We start from the raw sequence: 21,537 nt of genomic DNA on the forward strand, positions 1-21,537 counted from the left end.
GCCATCTGGGTTGTGCGTTTTTGGAACTGGTCCTCCTGGGAGCAGATGCGGCGGAGTAGAAGGAATTGGGAATATGGGATGGCGTTTTTACAGGGGGCAGGAAAAACGCCATCCCATTCTCCCAATTCCTTCGACTCTGCCGCATCTGCTCCCAGGAGGACCAGTTCCAAAAACGCACAACCCAGATGGCCTCCTTCAAGGACCGCAATTTCCCCCCCGACGTGGTCGACGATGTCCTCCACCGCATCTCTTCCACTTCCCGCTCCTCCGCCCTTGAACCCCGCCCCTCCAACCGCCACCAGGACAGAACCCCACTGGTCCTCACGTACCACCCCACCAATCTCCATGTACAGCTCATCATCCGCCGTCATTTCCGCCACCTCCAAACGGACCCCACCACCAAGGATATATTTCCCTCCCCTCCCCTATCAGCATTCCGTAAAGACCACTCCCTCTGTGACACCCTCGTCAGATCCACACCCCCCACCAACCCAACCTCCACTCCCGGCACCTTCCCCTGCAACCGCAGGAGGTGCAAGACTTGCGCCCACACCTCCCCCCTCACCTCCCTCCAAGGCCCCAAAGGAAACTTCCATATCCACCACAGATTCACCTGCACCTCCACACACATCATCTATTGCATCCTTTGCACCCGATGTGGCCTCCTCTATATTGGGGAGACAGGCCGCCTACTTGCGGAGCGTTTCAGAGAACACCTCTGGGACACCCGGACCAACCAACCCAACCACCCTGTAGCTCAACATTTCAATTCCCCCTCCCACTCCACCAAGGACATGCAGGTCTTTGGACTCCTCCATCGTCAGACCACAACAAAACAACGGTTGGAGGAAGAACGCCTCATCTTCCAGCTAGGAACCCTCCAACCACAAGGGATAAACTCGGATTTCACCAGTTTCCTCATTTCCCCTCCCCCCACCCTGTCTCAGTCAAATCCATCAAATTCAGCACCGCCTTCCTAACCTGAGATCTTCTTCCCGACCTCTCCGCCCCCCACCCCAGTCTGACCTATCACCCTCACCTTGACCTCTTTCCACCTATCACATTTCCGACGCCCCTCCCCCAAGTCCCTCCTCCCTACCTTTTATCTTAGCCTGCTGGACAAACTTTCCTCATTCCTGAAGAAGGGCTTATGCCCGAAACGTCGATTCTCCTGTTCCCTGGATGCTGCCTGACCTGCTGCGCTTTATCAATAGAATGTGCCAAAGTACCAATACCACGTTCCTTTAGCTGAGGTCATAATCCACATGGAGAAAGTGAGGTCTGCAGATGCTGGATATCAGAGCTGAAAATGTGTTGCTGGAAAAGCGCAGCAGGTCAGGCGGCATCCAAGGAACAGGAGAATCGACGTTTCGGGCATAAGCCCTTCTTCAGGAATAAGCCCTGAAGAAGGGCTTATGCCCGAAACGTCGATTCTCCTGTTCCCTGGATGCTGCCTGACCTGCTGCGCTTTTCCAGCAACACATTTTCAGTCATAATCCACATCACAAACAAAAACAGAAAGTTGCTGGAAAAGCTCAGCAGGTCTGGCAGGTTCAGCGAGCTGGAAGGTTCGTTTTCAGACGTTTCATCACCATACGAGGTAACATCATCAGTGAGCCTCTGGATAAAGCACTGGTGGTTCCGGATACTCACCGATGATGTTACCTCGTAAGGTGATGAAACGTCTGAAAATCGAACCTTCCAGCTCAGCGAGCAAACCTACATCCAGAACCTCAACCTGAGCTACAAACCTTCTCAAAACTCAAGAGAAATCAGAGTTGACATTTTAGAACTCTGAGCAAGGGTCACCAAACCTGAAATATTAACTTTGATTTCTCTTCACAGATGCTGCCAGACCTGCTGAGCTTTTCCAACAATTTTTATTACTGTTTCTTATTTACAGCATCCACAGTTCTTATTCTATCACAATCCATATATCAGGGTTATAGTCCAACAGGTTTATTAGAAATCACAAGCTTTTCGAGTGCAGCCCCTTCATCAATCACTTCACTTGGACGATAGCCTGGGTTTGTGTGACCTCTGATCCTATCCACCCCAGTCCAACATCAGCACCTCCCCATCATAATCCATGCATGATATTGTCCAGATCAAATTAACACACACAATTATAGACTGGAAACCAATCAGGATGTCTAACCTGTGCTGACTTTCTCGAGCAGAATCACTGTCCCATCCTTTCTCTAGCATCCCTCACACCACCACCAATTCCCCAGATCGACGGAAGGCTGGCATTGAGCCAGACCCCTCCACACCACCAGGCCATGCATTCTAGACCCTAAGCACTCACTGAGTAGGAATCTTTCCCACCACTGTCTTGATGTTTATTTTATCTGAACATTTTAAATCAGGCATGAATAGGGTGAAAGCACTCAGTCTTTTCCCCAGGTTGGGGAATCGAGGACTAGAGGGCATCAGGTTAAGGTTAGAGGGGAAAGAATAAAAGGGAACCTGAAGGGCTACGTTTTTAAACAGAGGGTGGTACACAGATGGAATGAGCTGCCAGTGGAAGTGGTTGAGGTGGGTACATTGACAACATTTAATAGGCATTTGGACAAATACAAGGATAGGAAAGGATTAGTAGGATATGGGCCAAGTGCAGGGATATAGGGTTAGTGTGGATGGACATTTTGGTGGCATGGACCAGTTTGGGCCAAACGACCTGTCCCCTGCTGTAGGACTCAATGACTCCATGAAGTGATGTCTGAGTTGTATTATCGCTACATTGTTAATCCAGAGACCCAGGTAATTTCTAAAACCATAAGACCGTCAGACCATAGGAGCAGAAATTAGGCCCATCAGCCCATCAAATCTGGTCCACCATTTGATTATGGCTGATAGGCTTTTCAACCCCATTTTCCTGCTTTCTCCAGGTAATCTTTGATCTCCTTGGCAACCAAGAACCTATGTATCTCAGTCTTAAATGCACTCAATGTCCTGGCCTCCACATCCTTTTGTGGCAGCAAATTCCAGAGATTCACCACTCACTGGCGAAAGAAGTTTCTCCTTATGTCCTCCTTATATATTGGTTTCTCCATATAAAGCACGTTTCATTTCCACCAGCCATTCCCAATCCACCTGAGTCAAGTGTGGGAGCTGCACCCCCCAACTCAGGCAGCAAACATATTTCATACAATCAGATTCCCATTGACATCCAGGCCTTCTGTTGGTCCATCCAGTCAGGCAAACTCCAGCCCAATATTCCTGACAAATTTAACAGTGTGCTTGCTGCTCATGGCCCCCCTCAAGCAGTGATCGAGACTGCCAGCATTGTTTCCTAATCACTTTGTCCTCACTCTGTGTGTCCCCCATGTACCAATAGAGAGCCATCGTTTGCGATGGAGGTGGTTGTACTTTCTCACTTCCTGGCTGGTTCTGGTGTCAGGTTCCCCTCCATTGCCACAGCCAGCTGTTCCTTATCTCATCATCCTTATGGAACCCGGTGATAACATGAGCCTGCAGAGGTTAGTAATAACAATCAGCAGTCAGCTCAGACACTGGCCACAGTAAATACTAGGCAATGTGAGGAATTCAAACAAAAGGAAAACTAAAGTGCTCAAGAAAGTGCTGGGCCCATTGCTGTTTGTTATCGATATCAATGGTTTGGATGAGAATGTACGAGGCATGGTTAGTAAGTTTGCAGATGACTCGAAGATAGGTGTTGTCTTGGACAGTGAGGAAGGTTATCCAAGGCAGCAGGACCTTGGTTAGATGGGGAAGTGGGCCAAGAAATGGCAAATAGAGTTTGATATAAGTGTAAGGTCTTGCATTTTGGAAAGTCACATCAAGGTAGGAGTTTCATGGTGAACGGTTGGGCCTTAAGGAGTGTAGTGGGACAGAGGGACCTTGGGGTTGAGGTGCACAGTTCTCTGAAAGTGGAGTCCCAGGTAGACAGGGCAGTGAAGAAGGCTGTTGGCACACTGGCCTTCCTCAGTCAGGGCATTGTGTATAGAAGTTGGGAAGTTATGATTCAGTTATACAGGATGTTGGTGAGGCCGCAGTTGGAATATTGTGTTCAGTCTATTGCTACAGACAGGATTTCATTAAAACTGGAAAGAGTGCAGACGAGACTTACAAAGATGTTGCCAGAATTCAAAGGTCTAAAGATATAGGGAGAGGTTGGGCAAGCTAGGAATTTTTCTTTAACGTGAAGGAGACTGAGGCGGGAGGTTATAGAAGGGTATAAGATCATGAGAGGCGTGGATAGGGTGAATGCACTCAGTATTTCCCAGTGTTGGAAGGTTTTGAGTGGCAAGGAGAGAGGGCGGAGAGAAACGAGGGCAACTGGGAAGTTTTTAAATGGGTGAGACCCTACACCATAGGGCCGCCCTCCCACCCACCTCCTCTAACCTCACTAAGAGTCTGTAAACTTGGTAAGTTTTCAGGTTTTCTCATTTTTTTCTTCCCTTCCTTTGTTTACTCCTGTGTGGGCTTTCAGATTAGCGGGATATGGATGTTAGGGCAGTTGGATGTCCCTCCTGCAGAATGTGGCAGGTGAGAGACACTTCACATGTCTCTGCCAACTACATCTGCGGGAAGTGCACCCAACTCCAGCTCCTCGAAAACCGAGTTAGGGAACTGGAGCTGGAGCTGGATGAAATACGGATCATCCGGGAGGCTGAGGGGGAAATTGAGAGGGTGTACAGGGAGGTGGTCACTCCCCAGACACAGGGTAAGGACAGCTGGGTTACTGTCAGAGGGAGGAAAGGGAACCGACGGTCAGAGCAGGGATCCCCTGTGGCCGTTTCCCCTCAGCAATAAGTATACTGTTTTGGATACTGCTGGTGGGGACGGCCTACCGGGGAACGCCATAGTTGTCAGGTCTCTGGCACTGAGCCTGGCACTGTGGCTCAGAATGGAAGGGGGAGAATAGAAAAGTGCTAGTGGTAGGGGACTCAATAGTTAGACGGACTGACAGGAGATTTTGTGGTCAGGAACGGGACTCCCGTAAGGTTTGTTGCCTCCCAGGTACCAGGGTCCGGGATGTTGCCGATCGGGTTTACAAGATTCTGAAGGGGGAGGGGGAGCAGCCAGAAATCATGGTACATATTGGCCCCAATGAATCAACACGGACATTTACTATAAACCGACCGACTCCCACAGCTACCTAGACTACATCTCCTCCCACCCTGCCCCCTGTAAAAACGCCATCCCATATTCCCAATTCCTTCGTCTCCGCCGCATCTGCTCCCAGGAGGACCAGTTCCAAAACCAGATGGCCTCCTTCTTCAAGGACCGCAATTTCCCCCCAGACATGGTCGACGGTGCCCTCCACCGCATCTCCTCCACTTCCCGCTCCTCCGCCCTTGAGCCCCGCCCCTCCAACCGCCACCAGGACAGAACCCCACTGGTCCTCACCTACCACCCCACCAACCTCCATATACAGCGTATCATCCGTCGTCATTTCCGCCACCTCCAAACGGACCCCACCACCAGGGATATATTTCCCTCCCCTCCCCTATCAGCGTTCCAAAAAGACCACTCCCTCCGTGACTCCCTCGTCAGGTCCACATCCCCCACCAACTCAACCTCCACTCCCGGCACCTTCCCCTGCAACCGTAAGAAATGTAAAACTTGCACCCACACCTCCCCCCTTACTTCCCTCCAAGGCCCCAAGGGATCCTTCCATATCCGCCACAAATTCACCTGCACCTCCACACACATCATTTACTGCATCCGCTGCACCCGATGTGGCCTCCTCTATATTGGGGAGACAGGCCGCCTACTTGCGGAACGTTTCAGAGAACACCTCTGGGACACCCGGACCAACCAACCCAACCACCCTGTGGCTCAACACTTCAACTCCCCCTCCCACTCCACCAAGGATATGCAGGTCCTTGGACTCCTCCATCACCAGACCACAACAACACGACGGGTGGAGGAAGAGCGACTCATCTTCCGCTAGGAACCCTCCAACCACAAGGGATGAACTCAGATTTCTCCAGTTTCCTCATTTCCCCTCCCCCCACCTTGTCTTAGTCAAATCCCTCGAACTCAGCACCGCCTTCCTAACCTGCAATCTTCTTCCTGACCTCACCACCCCCACCCCACTCCGGCCTATCACCCTCACCTTGACCTCCCTCCACCTATCGCATTTCCAACGCCCCTACCACAAGTCCCTCCTCCCTACCTTTTATCTTAGCCAGCTTGGCACACTTTCCTCATTCCTGAAGAAAGGCTCATGCCCGAAACATCGATTTTCCTGCTCCTTGGATGCTGCCTGACCTGCTGCGCTTTTCCAGCAACACATTTTCAGCTCTGATCTCCAGCATCCGCAGTCCTCACTTTTTCCCCAATGATATAGCCAGGAAAGGGATTGAGGATCTGAAAAGAGACTACAGAGAGTTAGGTTGGAAGCTGAAGAGCAGGACGAGTAGAGTAGTGATCTCAGTGCCACGAGATAGTGAGATGAGGAACAGTTAGTGAATGCAGCTTAACACGTGGCTGCGAGGCTGGTGCAGGAGGGAGGGCTTCAGATACCTAGACCATTGGGATACCTTCTGGGGAAGGTGGGACCTGGACATGAAGGATGGGTTGCACCTGAACTGGAGGGGCACAAATGTCCTGGGTGGGAGATTTGCTTGTGTGGTTCAGGAGGTTTAAACTTATTTGACAGGGGGTTGGGAATCAGAGCCACATGTCTGAGAGGGGGGCAGTTGCAGATGGGGCAGTGACAGGATGTAGTGAATCTATCGGGAAGGTTTCTCACGCGATGAAACAAAGGGATTTGTTAAAGTGTGTCTGCTTTAACACAAAAAGTGTCTGAAATAAGAGTGATGAACTTAGAGCATGGATCAGTACTTGGGGCTACGATGTTGTGGCCATAATGGAGACATGGGTTTCACAGGGGCAGGAATGGTTACGAGATATTCCAGGGTTTAGAATGTTTAAAAAGAACAGGGATGGTGGAAAAAGAGGAGGGGGTGTAGCATTGTTAATCAGAGAGTGCATCACAGCTACAGAAATGAAGGTTGTTGAGGAAGGTTTGTCTACTGAGTCAGTATGGGTGGGAGTTAGGGACAGCAAGGGAACAGCCACCACATTGGGGGTTTTCTACAGACCCCCTAATAGCAGTAGGGAGATTGAAGAACTCATAGGGGGGCAGATTCTGGAAAAATGCAGATGTAGCAGGGTTGTTGTTGTGGGTGATTTCAACTTTCCCAAAATCGACTGGAACCTCCTAAGTGCAGATGGTTTGGATGGAGCCGTTTTTGTCAGGTGTGTTCAGGAGGGTTTCCTTACTCAGTATGTAGACAGACCGAAGAGGGGAGAGGCCATTTTGGTTTTGGTGCTCGGCAACGAGCCAGGACAGGTGTCAGATCTCGCAGTGGGAGAACACTTTGGTGACAGTGATCACAACTGCCTCACATTTACCATAGCCTTGGAGAGGGAAAGGAGCAGTTACTGAGGGAAGATATTTAATTGGGGAAAAGGAAATTATGACACTATCAGACAGGAGTTGGGAAGTACAGACTGGGAGCAATTGTTCCACAGAAAGGGCACAGCAGACATGTGGAGACTGTGTAAGGGGCAGTTGTTGCGAGTGATGCATGACTTCGTTCCTCTGAGACAGGTAAGAAGGGGAAAGACTAAGGAACCTTGGATGATGAGAACAGAGGAGCATCTCGTCAAAAGGAAGAAGGCAGCTTACGTAAGGTGGAGGAAGCAAGGATCTAGCACAGCTTTAGAGGATTACAGGCTTACTGGAAAGGAGCTCAGAAACGGACTGAGGAGAGCCAGGAGGGGGCACAAAAAAGGCTTGGCAGGAAGGATTAGGGAGAACCCAAAGGCATTTTACTCATTCGCGAGGAATAAGAGAATGATCAGGGAGAAGGTAGGGCCGATCAGGGATAGCGGAGGGAACTTATGCGTGGTGTCTGAGCAGATAGGGGAAACCAGAAATGAGGTTTTTGCTTCAGTTTTCACTAAGGAAAGGGACCTTGTGAATGAGAAATTTGAGGAACTGGGATACAGTCTTGATCAGATCAAGATTGATGAAGTTGTTGTGCTGGAAATTTTGGAAAATATTAAGATTGATAAGTCCCCAGGGCCAGACCAGATTTATCCCAGGCTGCTCTGGGAAGTGAGAAAGGAGGTTGCTAAGCCACTGGCGAGGATATTTACCTCCTCACTCTCCACGGGAGTCGTACCGGAGGATTGGAAGGAGGTGAATGTTATTCCTCTTTTCAAGAATGGGAATAGGGAATTCCCTGGCAATTACAGACCAGTCAGTCTTACGTCTGTGGTCAGCAAAGTTTTGGAAAGAATTCTGAGGGGTAGGATTTATAACTATTTGGCAAAGCATAGTGTGATTAAAGACAGTCAGCATGGCTTTGTGAGGGGCAGGTCATGCCTCACAAATCTTATTGAGTTCTTTGAGGAGGTGACAAGACAGGTCGATTACGGTTGAGCAGTGGATGTGGTGTATATGGACTTCTGCAAGGCATTTGATAAGATTCCCCGTGGTAGGCTCATTCATAAAGTCAGGAAGTATGGGATACAGGGAGATTTGGCTATCTGGATTCAGAACTGGCTGGCTGATAGAAGGTAGAGAGTGGTTGTAGATGGAAAGTATTCTGCCTGGAGGTCAGTGTTGAGTGGGGTCCCTGGAGTTCAACCTGGATAAATGCAAAGTGATACATTTTGGAGGGTTGAACTCGAATGCTGAATATAGGTTTAAAGACAGGATTCTTGGCAGTGTGGAGGAACAGAGGGATCTGGGTGTTCAAGTACACAGATCCTTCAAAGTTGCCACCCAAGTGGATAGGGTTGTTAAGAAAGTATATGGTGTTTTGGCTTTCATCAACAGGGGGATAGAGTTTAAGAGTCGTGAGGTTTTTTCTGCAGCTCTATAAGTTCCTGGTGAGACCACACTTGGAATACTGTGTCCAGTTCTGGTCGCCCTACTATAGGAAAGATACAGAGGCTTTGGAGAGGGTGCAAAGAAGGTTTACCAGGATGCTGTCTGGACTCCTGGACATGCACATGGATAGCAGTGAGTTAAGGGGGGTGTAGGTTAGGTTATTATATTTTACATTAGGATTAAACATCATGGGCTAAAGCGTCTGTTCTGTGCTGTACTTTTCTACGTTCTATGGAACCCGAGAGGCACCTTTTTTACACAGAGGGTGGTACAGATATGGAATAAGATGCCAGCAGACGTGGCTGAGGCGGGTACTTTAACAACATTTAAAAGGCATTTGGACAAATGCATGGACAGGAAAGGATTAGAAGGATATGGACCAAGTGCAGGGAAATGGGGTTAGCCTGATGGACGTTTTGGGCCAAAGGATCTGTCTCCGTGCGTGGGACTCTGTGACTAAAAAAGTTAATAATTCACCAACAGTTTGCCACATTATTTCAGGATCTCAGGCTTCAAATAAGTGAAGCAAATTTAAAGGTCAAACTTGATTCAATAAGCCAAAACAGATTGAATGAGTAGTTATGTAATGAACAAATATTGTGCATCATTTGATTTACAGAAGCAATATATTAATAGATATATTGAAAAAGTGAATTAGTACAATCTAATTTTAGAAAATGCAAGTATTCTATTAAGCAATTACTAAGCCCTGTAAAAACTGTACAGCACTTTTTATATTGGACAATGGACAACCTCTATGCTTAATGCCCAATGTGTAACAGGACATTCAGTCAGAAAACAGCCATCTATAGCCACAATGACCCAAAGCAATGTCGCTTCTGCAGTGTGGCCTTTGTCTTTTCGAAATCGAAACAATAAAACAAAGCTCTGAGTGATTTAGCTATTGAGCTCTTCATTTATCCACCTCTGGGACTTGGGGTCAAATCCAGCTCCGATCAGCGAGGTGAAAAACTCTATTGTTTGGTCTAAGAGTCCTGAATGATATGAGTTTATTTCCAGCAGTTTCAACCCAATTCAACACAAAACAAACTCGAGTCCTCTGCTCATTTGCACAGTGTCGGTCATTTCACTCAGACCCGTCATGAAGATGGTCTGTGCAGTACAGTGAAACATGACAGAGAAATGCTAGAGTAGCATCTGCAAAGTGTGGAAACAAGCCCCATCTTTCAACTTTATTATCACAAATAGTTGCCAGTAGGATGGTGCTGATTGGCTAAAATACCACGTACAATAATGTCAAGTAGCCTGAGTGGTGTTGGCTGTCTTTTTGATGTTAATTTCATTTTGTTGGACTCTTACTGGAAATACAGCTAGTAATTTGAATTTAAATTAATATTCTTTTTTTTACAATAGTGTGGATTTTAGATTTCAAGATGCAGAATGCTGACAACGTTCTAACTGCAGTACTTTATCAAGGCTGGAGAGATGACAAATGAAGATTGCATTAAAATGTTTATCTTTGGGAGGGTTCTCCCACTTCAGAACAGTGTATTTTGGGCACTTTCCCCTTGGACCTTCACAGGCCCAAACCCACGCCCGGGATCCTTCTGTGCACAAACTAGATCCCAATAGTATTCATCATGGAAATCATCTCACTCAAACGTGAGTTTTAATTAAAGTGGTGTGTTAGTGAGTGAGTGTTGTAAACTGATGCTTATATGATTCAGAAAGTTAAGAGATGTTCTGATCAAATCCTTCAAGATATTAACAGGAAAAGACAGGGTAGATACAGATAAAGTTATTCGCACTGATTGAGGATTCAAGGACTAGGGGAATAGTGTGAGAATTAGAGTCAGACCATTCAGGAGAGATGTCGGGAAGCACTTCCACACACAAACGTGGGGAGAGGTTTGGAATTCTCTTCCACAAACACCAGTGGAGGCTGCATCAGTGGATCATTTTAAATCTGAGATGCATACATTTCTGTTAACAAAGGTACTAAAGGATATGAGCCAAAGGCAGGTATATGGTGTTAGGCCACAGCTCACCATGATCTCATTGAAAGACAGAACAGGCTAAAGAGACTGAATGGCCTCCCCCTGTTCCTATGGTCCAAAATCAGGATAAAGCACGGCCAGCTTCAAATATTACATTGTTCTACATATTTGGCCTCTCCCCCATTTTCAGCTGAGACATGCTATAACTGTAATAGTTACCAACCTCAGTTTCTCAACAGCATGCTCTATGCTTCAATGACTGGCACCAAATAAAACACATAAAAGTAGATAAATCCCCAGGACCTGTGGGAATTGAGCAAAGTGATTGCTGGGTCTCTTGCTGAGATATTTGTATCATCGATACTCACAGGTGAGGTGCTGGAAGACTGGAGCCACTGTTTAAGAAGGGCGGTAAAGATGAGCCAGAGAACTATAGACTGGTGAGCCTGACCTCGGTGGTGGGCAAGTTGTTGGAGGGAATCCTGAGGGACAGGATGTATATGTATTTGGAAAGGCAAAGACTGATTAGGGGTAGTTAACATGGCTTTGTGCGTGGGAAATCATATCTCACAAACTTGATTGAGCTTTTTGAGCAAGTAACAAAGAAGATTGATGAGGGCAGAGCAGTAGATGTGATCTATATGGACTTCAGTAAGGTTTTCGACAAGGTTCCCCATGGGAGACTGGTGAGCAAGGTTAGATCTCACAGAATACTTGGAGAACTAGCTGAACTGGCTCAAAGGTAGAAGACAGAGGGTGGTGGTGGTGGGTTGTTTTTCAGACTGGAAGCCTGTGATCAGTGGAGGATCAGTGCTGGGTCCACTACTTTTCGTCATTTATATATATGATTTGGATGTGAGCATAAGAGGTACAGTTAGTAAGTTTGCAGATGACACCAAAATTGGAGATGTAGTGGACAGCAAAGAAGGTTATCTCAGATTACAATGGGATCTTGATCAGATGGGCCAATGGGCTGAGAAGTGGCAGATGGAGTTTAATTCAGATAAATGCGAGATGCTGCATTTTGGGAAAGCAAATCTTAGCAGGACTTATACACTTAATGGTAAGGTCCTGGGGAGTGTTGCTGAACAAAGAGACCTTGGAGTGCAGGTTCATAGCTCCTTGAAAGTGGAGTCGCAGGTAGATAGGATAGTGAAGAAGGCGTTTGGCATGCTTTCCTTTATTGGTCAGAGTATTGAGTTATAGGAGTTGAGATTGTGTTGCTGGAAAAGAGCAGCAGGTCAGGCAGCATCCCAGGAGCAGGAAAATCAATGTTTTGGGGTTCCTGATGAAGGGTTCTGGCACAAAACATTGATTTTCCTGTTCCTCAGATGCTGCCTGACCTGCTATGCTTTTCCAGCAGCACACTCTCAACTCTGATCTCCAGTATCTGCAGTCCTCACTGTCTCCGCATTGAGTACAGGAGTTGGGAGGTCATGTTGTGGCTGTGCTGGATGTTGGTTAGGATACTTTTGAAATATTGTGTGCAATTCTGATCTCCTGCCTATTGTAAGGATGTTGCGAAACTTGAAAGGGTTCGGAAAAGATTTACAAGGATATTGCCAGGGTTGGAGGATTTAAGCTATAGGGAGAGGTTGAATGGACTGGGACTGTTTTCCCTGGAGCATCAGAGGCTGAGGGGTGACCTCATAGAGGTTTATAAAATTATGAGGGGCATGGAAATGATAAATACTGTTCCCTGGGGTCGGGGAGTCCAGAACTAGAGGGCACAGGTTTAGGGTGAGAGAGGAAAGATATAAAAGCGACCTAAGGGGCAACTTTTTAACACAGAAGGTGGTACGTGTATGAAATGAGCTGCCAGAGGAAATGGTGGAGGCTGGTACAATTACAACATTTAAAAGGCATCTGGATGGGTATATGAATTGGAAGGGTTTGGAGGGATATGGGCTAGGTGTTGGGACTAGATTGGGTTGGGATATCTGGTCAGCATGGATGAGTTGGACCGAAGGGTCTGTTTCTGTGCTGTACATCTCTATGACTGTATGACTCTAACTGGGCACCAGTGATCAATCAGGTGATGCAGGCTGTGTTGCAATGAGAGTTTAAGACATATCCTGTGTCAGAATCCAATGGTATTTCCAAACTGCGACCACCCACATTGACAATTGTGTTTTCTATTTGGTGTCTAAGGTGATCCATCCAGTTTTGGAGGGATTTCCTGAGCTTTTAACCAGTGACTTACACATTGAGACTTATGATAATTCAAGAATAATTAATGTTCTATATTATTGGAGAAACTGCTTCTCATGGTACACATATATTGAGGTGTATATTAGTATGTATTTGTGCCTATAAACATGAATGAGGCTTTATGTGTAGAGAGCACTGAAGGATTCATTCCAGGTCAGTTCAAACCTTTCCTACATGAGACCAGTCCAAGCAGGAGGTTTGTGCGAGTGCCAGAAGGAAATTTTGTTCAGATTTGTTGCCTCTTTTCTAAACCTTTGTCTCCCAAAACGTCCAAACTCCTTGTACTTTGCACTCGCTCACTGATGGAGTCTAACTCGCCCTGGTCCAAAGCCACTCATTCAAAGGTGCTTATACAGTTCCGTGTGTCTGACCTCACCAACAAATTCCGACCAATCCCCACACTCCCTCTAAAATCACCATATGACATCAAGAAGGAAAAGCAAAAGCCTGGTTTAAACCTGAAGCTGCTGAGATTGCAGGGCCAAGAAAGAATTGTTCAGCAGCTCCAGAATTCAAGATATCAGAGAAAAACATGAAGGATTGGAGAAAGTTCTTTGCACTTGCCAAAGAATGGAAGCACAGAGGAAAGCACATGGCCACAGTTAAGAGAAGTTACAAAATATGTCAATGAAAATCACCAGAGTAGCCTCTCAGTTTCTCACAGATCTGTCTGAATCTTTGACCTGAAACAAACAAGTCGCTATTACAGATATCGAACCGACCCTGGATGCTGGAGCAGGTTAGGAAGAGAAACGGGTTATACTGACAGCTGACCAGGATTTAACAGTCTCTCAGAAAAACATAATGACAGGCCTACCATATCTCAGTCCTTCAGTTGAATTTGATAAAATTGATGAGTTTAGCACTTACAAATTAATGTCTGACTCCATGGAGATTACTACTTTATAAAAACAAAGGCAGCAATGAACATAGGCTATGACTATTTTTGTGCCAGTTCTGTGGTGGTTCTTAGAGGTCCCAGCTGTAACCTAGCAACAGTGCAGTCAGCTGATGCACCATGGTAACAATAAGGTAAGGGGATGATAGGACGGGGTGGATTTTGACTGTGTGAAAATATTCACCATGTTTAAGGTGATCCCTCTCATTTGGTTCAAACTTCAGTGTCAGAAACTCGGTGTTTGTGTTGGAAGCCATGCCAATGAGTGAGGTCACTGTCGTGAAGGGACAAGAATAAGAGTCTGTCAGTGAGTTGCAGAGCCATGAACTGCTTCACGACCAGTGTCAGGGTTCCCTCCATCACCCAGTTCAACATTCCACTGAAGATAGAACATCGAACAGTACAGCACAGAAATAGGCCCTTCAGCCCACGATGTTGTACTGAACATGACATCAAATTAAATTAATCCCTTCTCGATCCTAAAAACATCTATCCTCTATCTGAAAGCCCTCTCTCCAGGGACAGTGAGTCACCAGCTTTACCCCTCCTTTAAAGCAATGACATTGTGCAGCCATGTGTCTGCCTGCCCTTGGTCCATATCCCTCCATTCCTGCATGTTCAGGTGCTTCCCTGAAAGTCCCTTAAACCCCCCTATCGTATCTACCTCCACCCCAAATGCTGGCAGCACTTTCCAGACTCCTACCTCTCTCTGTGTAAATAACTTGCCCCTCACATCTCCTTTGAACTTTCTCTCTCACCTTAAATGCTTGTCCTCTAGTATCAGACATGTCACCTCTGGGAAAAAGATTCTGACCATCAACCCTATCGATACATCTCATAATTTTATAGACACCTATCAAGTCTCCCCTCAGCCTCCTCTGCTCCAGAGATAACAACCCTAGTTTGTCCAGCCTCTTATTATAGCTCATACCCTCTGATGCAGACAGCATCCTGGTAAACCTCTTCTACATCCTCTCCAAAGCCTCCACTTCCTTCTTGTAATGTGACAAATAGAATTGAACATGCACTTCACAAAACCCAGAGACTGATTCATGTTTCATTGGAGGTGTAGTGGACAGCGAAGAGGGTTACCTCAGGATTTTGACAAGATGGGCCAATGGGCTGAGAAGTGGCAGATGGAGTTTAATTCAGATAAATGCAAAGTGCTGCATTTTGGGAAAGCAAATCTTAGCAGGACTGATACACTTAATGGTAAGGTCCTAGGGAGTGTTGCTGAACAGAGAGACCTTGGAGTGCAGGTTCATAGCTCATTGAAAGTGGAGTCGCGGGTAGATAGGATAGTGAAGAAGGCGTTTGGTATGCTTTCCTTTATTGGTCAGAGTATTGAGTACAGGAGTTGGGAGGTCATGTTGCAGTTTTACAGGACATTGGTTAGGCCACTGTTGGAATATTGCGTGCAATTCTGGTCTCCTTCCTATCGGAAAGATGTTGTGAAACTTGAAAGGGTTCAGAAAAGATTTACAAGGATGTTGCCAGGGTTGGAGGGTTTGAGCTACAGGGAGAGGCTGAACAGGCTGGGGCTGTTTTCCCTGGAGCGTCGGAGGCTGAGGGGTGACCTTATAGAGGTTTACAAAATCATGAGGGGCATGGATAGGATAAATAGACAAAGTCTTTTCCCTGGGGTCGGGGAGTCCAGAACTAGAGGGCATAAGTTTAGGGTGAGAGGGGAAAGATATAAAAGAGACCTAAGGAGCAACGTTTTCACACAGAGGGTGGTACGTGTATGGAATGATCTGCCACAGGATGTGGTGGAGGCTGGTACAATTACAGCATTTAAGAGGCATTTGGATGGGTATATGAATAGGAAGGGTTTGGAGGGATATGGGCTGGGTGCTGGCAGGTGGGACTAGATTGGGTTGGGATATCAGGTCTGTATGGATGGGTTGGACCGAAGGGTCTGTTTCCGTGCTGTACATCACTATGACTCTATAATTCACATTTTTACAAAGAAAGCAGGTGCAAAAAGGGCACAGACATATGGCAGCACAATGTCATTGCTCTAATGGAAACCTGGTTAAAGGAGGGGTAAAACTGGTGACTCACTGTCCCTGGACAGGGGGCTTTCAGTTAGAATAGAGTGGGTAACAAAAAAGGAGTGTGTAACAGTATCAGTTAAAGAATCAATTCTGGTTGTGAGAAGGGTGAGATACTAAACAAGTTAACAAACGAGGCTTTATGGGTTAAGCTTAGAAATAAAAAAAGGGGCAGTCACATCACTAGGAAGATACCACAGACCCCTAAATAGTGAGAGGGAGGTAGAAGAACTCAGACGTAGATACATTCCTGCCTGTAGGAATGAGAGGGCAATAATAGTAGGGGACTTGAACTATCCCAATATCAACTGGGTTTCAAACAGTATAATGGGCATTGTGGGTAAAATAATACATGTACTGTGTCCAGGAGATAGCCTAAAGGAGTATAGAAAGTGCAGGGATCAAGTTAAAAAGAAATAAGGAAATCAAAGAGGGTGTGAAAAAATATTAGCAAGCAAGATAAAGGAAAACCTAAAGATGTTTAACCAGCATATATGGAGCAAAGAATAGCTAAGGAAAAAGTGGGATCTATCTAAGATGAAGAAGGGAACATATGTGAAGATGCAGAGGGTATGGGAAGAATTTTAAATGAATTATTTGTCTCTGTATTCACAAGGAAAGGGATGATGTGGATATAGTAATCCAAGAGGAGCAGTGTGAAATAGTGGACAAAATAATCCTAACGAGAGAGGAAGTGTTACAGGAGTTGGAATTTTTGAAAGTGGATAAGTCCCTGGGCCAGATGGATTGTTCCCTAGGATGTTGGAGGTGGATCAGGGAGGAAACAGCAGATTCTCTGAGGATTATTTTCCAGCCTTCACCAGATGCAGGTGAGGTGCTGCAGGAATGCAAATATGGTTTCATTGTTTAAAAGGAGTACAGAGAGAAATGCCAAACAATTATAGGAGTCGCAGGTAGATAGGATAGTGAAGAAGGCATTTGGTATGCTTTCCTTTATTGGTCAGAGTATTGAGTACAGGAGTTGGGACATTGGTTAGGCCACTGTTGAGTATTGAGTGCAATTCTGGTCTCCTTCCTATCGGAAAGATGTTGAAAGGGTTCAGAAAAGATTTACAAGGATGTTGCCAGGGTTGGAGGATCTGAGCTACAGGGAGAGGCTGAACAGGCTGGGGCTGTTTTCCTTGGAGCGTCAGAGGCTGAGGGGTGACCTTATAGAGGTTTACAAAATCATGAGGGGCATGGATAAGGTAAATAGGCAAAGTCTTTTCCCTGGGGCCGGGGAGTCCAGGACTAGAGGGAATAGGTTTAGGGTGAGAGGGGAAAGATATAAAAGAGACCTAAGGGGCAACTTTTTAATGCAGAGGGTGGTGCGTGTATGGAATGAGCTGCCAGAGGATGTGGTGGAGGCTGGTACAATTACAACATTTAAAAGGCATCTGGATGGGTATATGAATAGGAAGGGTTTCGAGGGATATAGGCTGGGTACTGGCAATGGCACTAGATTAGGTTGGGATATCTGGTCAGCATAGACGGGTTGAACAGTAGGGTCTGTTTCTGCACTGTACATCTGTCTGACTCTCTGACTTCAACTCTGATAAGTGTGAAGTAATGCATTTGGGAAGGTCCATCAGTAAAAGAAATATACACTTTAAAAAAAAAAATTCATTCATGAGACCAGGGTGTCGCTGGCTAGGCCAGCATTTATTGCCCATCCCTAATTGCACAGAGGGCTGTTAAAAATCAACCTCATGGCTGGGAGTCTGGAGTCACGTGTAGGCCAGACCAGGTAAAGATGGCAGTTTCCTTCCCTAAAGGACATTAGTTAACCAGATGGGTTTTTCCAACAATCGATAATGGTTTCATGGTCATCATTAGATTCTTAATTCCAGATTTTTATTGAATATAAATTCTACCATCTGCCGTGGCAGGATTTAAACCAGGGACCCCCAGAATGTCCCCTAGGTCTCTGGATTAACAGGCCAGTCATAATCCCACTAGGCCATCAGTATCCTCCCCGGGGACAATAAACAGGAATATACTGAGATGGAGTGAAAGACCTTGGAGTGCAATTGCACCGCTTCCAAAAGATAACTGAAGGGTAGATAAGGTTGTAAAGAAGGCATATGGAATGCTTTTCATTGGCAGAGGAATCGAGTATCAAAGTAGGGATATAAAGATAAAATTGTAAAAGACACTGGTGAGGTCACAAATGGAGCATTGTGTGCAGTTCTGGTTAGCACATTATAGGGAAGATGTAATTACTCTAGAGAGAGTGCAGGGAAGATTGACTGGAATGTTGCCAGGGCTGGAGGCTTGTAGATCCGAGGAGGGATTGGAGAGGTTGGGGTTGTTTACCTTGGAACAGAGATGGCTGAGGGGTGACATGATTGAAGTTTACAAAACCATGAGGGCTAGAAATAGAGCAGACAAAAGGACCCTGTTATCCTTGGCAGAAGATTTCAGAACCAGATGTCATGGATTCAAGCTAAGTAGCAGAACGATTAGAGGGGATCTGAGGAAAAAACATTTCTGTACAGGGGATAGTGGGTGTTTGGAATTTGCCGCCTGAGTTGGTGGCAGTGGCTGAGACCCTAAACTATTTATAAATACCTGGATCTGCACTCTGAGTGCTGTAAGGTGCAGGACTATGGGCCGTGTGCAGGAAGATGGGATTAGAAAGGACATCTGGGGTGTCGTTGGGTCGGCATAGACAAGATGGGGGTGGGGCTGTGCAGATAGATGTTTTGTTGATAAACTGGAAGCTGATTGGTCCATTGATTACTAACCAGTTATCAATTACAGACCTGCCAACAACTGTGCGAATGGCTGTTGCGTAACTGAGCAGCTTGGAATCTGGCAAACACACCACACAGATAGAGATCACAGGCACTCAGACCATTCAGCCCCTCTAACCTGCTCTGTAATTTATGGACAGTCAGAATCATTCAGAGGTATCACATGTCAGCACAGTTTTGGTGTTCTTGTGTGGTACTAGTGTGGATCTGCAATGTCCCGCTGTGATGTGGAATGACAGGCTGATGATCTCCAGTGGGCACTGGGGGAAAGAGTAGCTGAAACTTAGAGAGAAACCTCATGGAATCCCTACAGTGCAGGCAGAGGCTGTGCAGCCTATGGTGTCAGCACCAACCCGCTGAAGACCCACCCCACCTAGACCCACCCCATCAGGAATAAACAGGGGGTGGGGTCAATGATAAGTGAGTCTGTGATGACATGAATATTGGCCAGATGGCTAATCATGAGGAGGAAGGTGTTAGGTTACAGGAGAATATAGACGATTAGTGAGAGGGGCTGATCAGTGGCAGATGGAGTTTAACTCTGATTACGGTCAGGCGATGCATTTTGAAAGATGTAACAAGCTAAGGGGGTATTCAGTGAATGGCTGAACACCAGGAAGTTCAGAAGAACAGAGAGATCTTGGGATGTTTGGTCACAGATCAAGGCAGGTTAATATTTTAGTTAATACAATAATTAATACAGTGGTTAAGAAGGCATACAGGACACAGTATAGATTGTAAGAGCAGGGAGCTGATGGTGGAGCAGTACAGGACTTTGATGAGACCACAGCTGGTGTTCTGTGTGCAGTTCTGGTCACTGCACTGTAAGACGGATGGGATTGCACTGGAGGGGCTGCAGAGGAGATTCCCCAGGATGTTGCCTGGGACAGAGTGGTTTAACGATGAAAAGAGGCTGGATAAGCTCATGTTGTTTTCTTTGGAGCAGAGGGGTATAGGATTATGAGGGACATGAACAGGGGGAATAGAAAGCAGCGTTCCCTTTAGTTAAAGGGTCAGTAACAAGGGGCTGTCATTTTAAAATGAAAGGCAGGAGGTTTGGAGGGGATTTGAGGAAAGCATTTTCCCCAGAGGATAGTGGGGGCCTGGAATAAGCTGCCTGGGAGGCAAATTGAGCTGGGACACCTCACACCTTTAAAATATACTGGAATGAACCGTTGAAATATCAGACCATTCGAGATGATGGGCCAAGTGCGGAAAATGGGATTAGGTAGGTCGGTGTAGACTTGAATGGCCGAAGGGCCTCTTTGGTACTATCTCTTTCACGGAGAGTCAGTCATTCCAGCTCTGTGCTGAGGGTAGTGGAGTTAGTGAGCGCTGAGCCAACACGTCAGTGAGGGACATTGCCTACACTTGCCTGGGTGCACAGTGATCCATCAAAGACAGTGTGGTACAAGGGAGGCTGGTCTTTCAGCAGCTATCCCACTGAGAATGGCATTGTTGGATTGGAGCTAGAATCAGAAAACAGGGATGTCATGGGGCAGGGTAGGTAACTAATGGAGTACATTTGGGAAGATACACTGAGAAATCCTCATTAGATTAGATTACTTACAGTGTGGAAACAGGCCCTTCGGCCCAACAAGTCCACACCGACCCGCCGAAGCACAACCCACCCAGACCCATTCTCCTACATTTACCCTTTCACCTAACATTACGGGCAATTTAGCATGGCCAATTCACCTAACCTGCACATTTTTGGAGTGTGGGAGGAAACCGAAGCACCCGGAGGAAACCCACGCAGACACGGGGAGAAGGTGCAAACTCCACACAGACAGTCACCTAAGGCGGGAATTGAACCCGGGTCTCTGGCGCTGTGAGGCAACAGTGCTATCCACTGTGCCACCGTGCTGCCCACTCATGGCAAAAAGCCTCTGAAAAGTTTCCCCTCACACACTTAGCCAAAAATATACAAAATTTCTAGATAGTTACTGACTGTAACTGTTCCATTTATACTCAGCCCAGAACAAAAGCCACTTTTGTTTTGGGTAATTAAATCCTGTTGATAAATGCTGGCCTATCCAGCAATGCTCACAATCCCATGAATGAATTGTTTAAAAAGGGAAAGGAATCTTAAACTAATCTGTTTGTAATCTATTTTAACAATGTAGCAGAGAAACATTCCCAAGTCACCAGGTTTTCCCTGACATATTTGATGTAAGCTGAAAGTTAGGAAGCACTCAGTTCTCACCGAATACTCGAAAGGTCTTTCATTTCACGAGCCAGTCACTTTAGGCAATCGAGCATCTGATAAGTTGTAGCTAGTGATTAATAAGATGTCTAACTCAAACAGTTAACGCATGAGTAATTCAATATACAAAAATTCATAAAACAGATCAGTTGAAAATATTTTGTTTTGAACATTCCTAATGTCACAGACGTGGACAAACACCAAACGTTTGAACAAAGGTGATTTTCACATAACAAAGCCCCCATCGTCACTGGCTGGGCCCAGCATTTATTGCCCATCCCTAGTTGCCCCTTGAGAAGGTGGAGGTGAGCTGTCTTCTTGAACCGCTGAGTCCATGTGCTGTAGGTGGACCCACAATGTCCCTTAGGGAGGGAATTCCAGGACTTTGATCCAGTGACAGTAAAGGAAAGGTGATATATTTCCAAATCAGAATGGTGAGTGACTTGGAGGGGAACTTGCTGAGGGTGGTGTTCCCATGTATCTGCAGCCCTTGTCCTTCTAGATGGAAGTGGTCATGGGTTTGGAAGGTGCTGTCTCAGGATCTTTGGTAAATTTCTGCAGAGCATCATGTGG

At 46.3% G+C, this 21,537-nt stretch overlaps 1 long non-coding RNA gene across 1 annotated transcript in view; it reads right to left on the reverse strand.

The window, feature by feature from the left end:
* Positions 1 to 2,297: 2,297 nt before the first annotated feature.
* The window catches only part of LOC148148225 (uncharacterized), an 88,014-nt gene continuing 68,774 nt past the window's right edge, over positions 2,298 to 21,537 (reverse strand). The window contains exons 2-3 of the long non-coding RNA XR_015758985.1: positions 6,149 to 6,342; positions 2,298 to 3,474 (exon numbers count right to left, since the gene is read on the reverse strand). This is a non-coding gene — a long non-coding RNA (uncharacterized LOC148148225). The remainder of the gene's footprint in view (positions 3,475 to 6,148; positions 6,343 to 21,537) is intronic.

Source organism: Chiloscyllium plagiosum, unplaced genomic scaffold (assembly GCF_037043375.1).
Source record: "Chiloscyllium plagiosum isolate Xiang-an unplaced genomic scaffold, Cpla_swu_hap1 HiC_scaffold_13, whole genome shotgun sequence".
NCBI lineage: Eukaryota > Metazoa > Chordata > Chondrichthyes > Orectolobiformes > Hemiscylliidae > Chiloscyllium > Chiloscyllium plagiosum.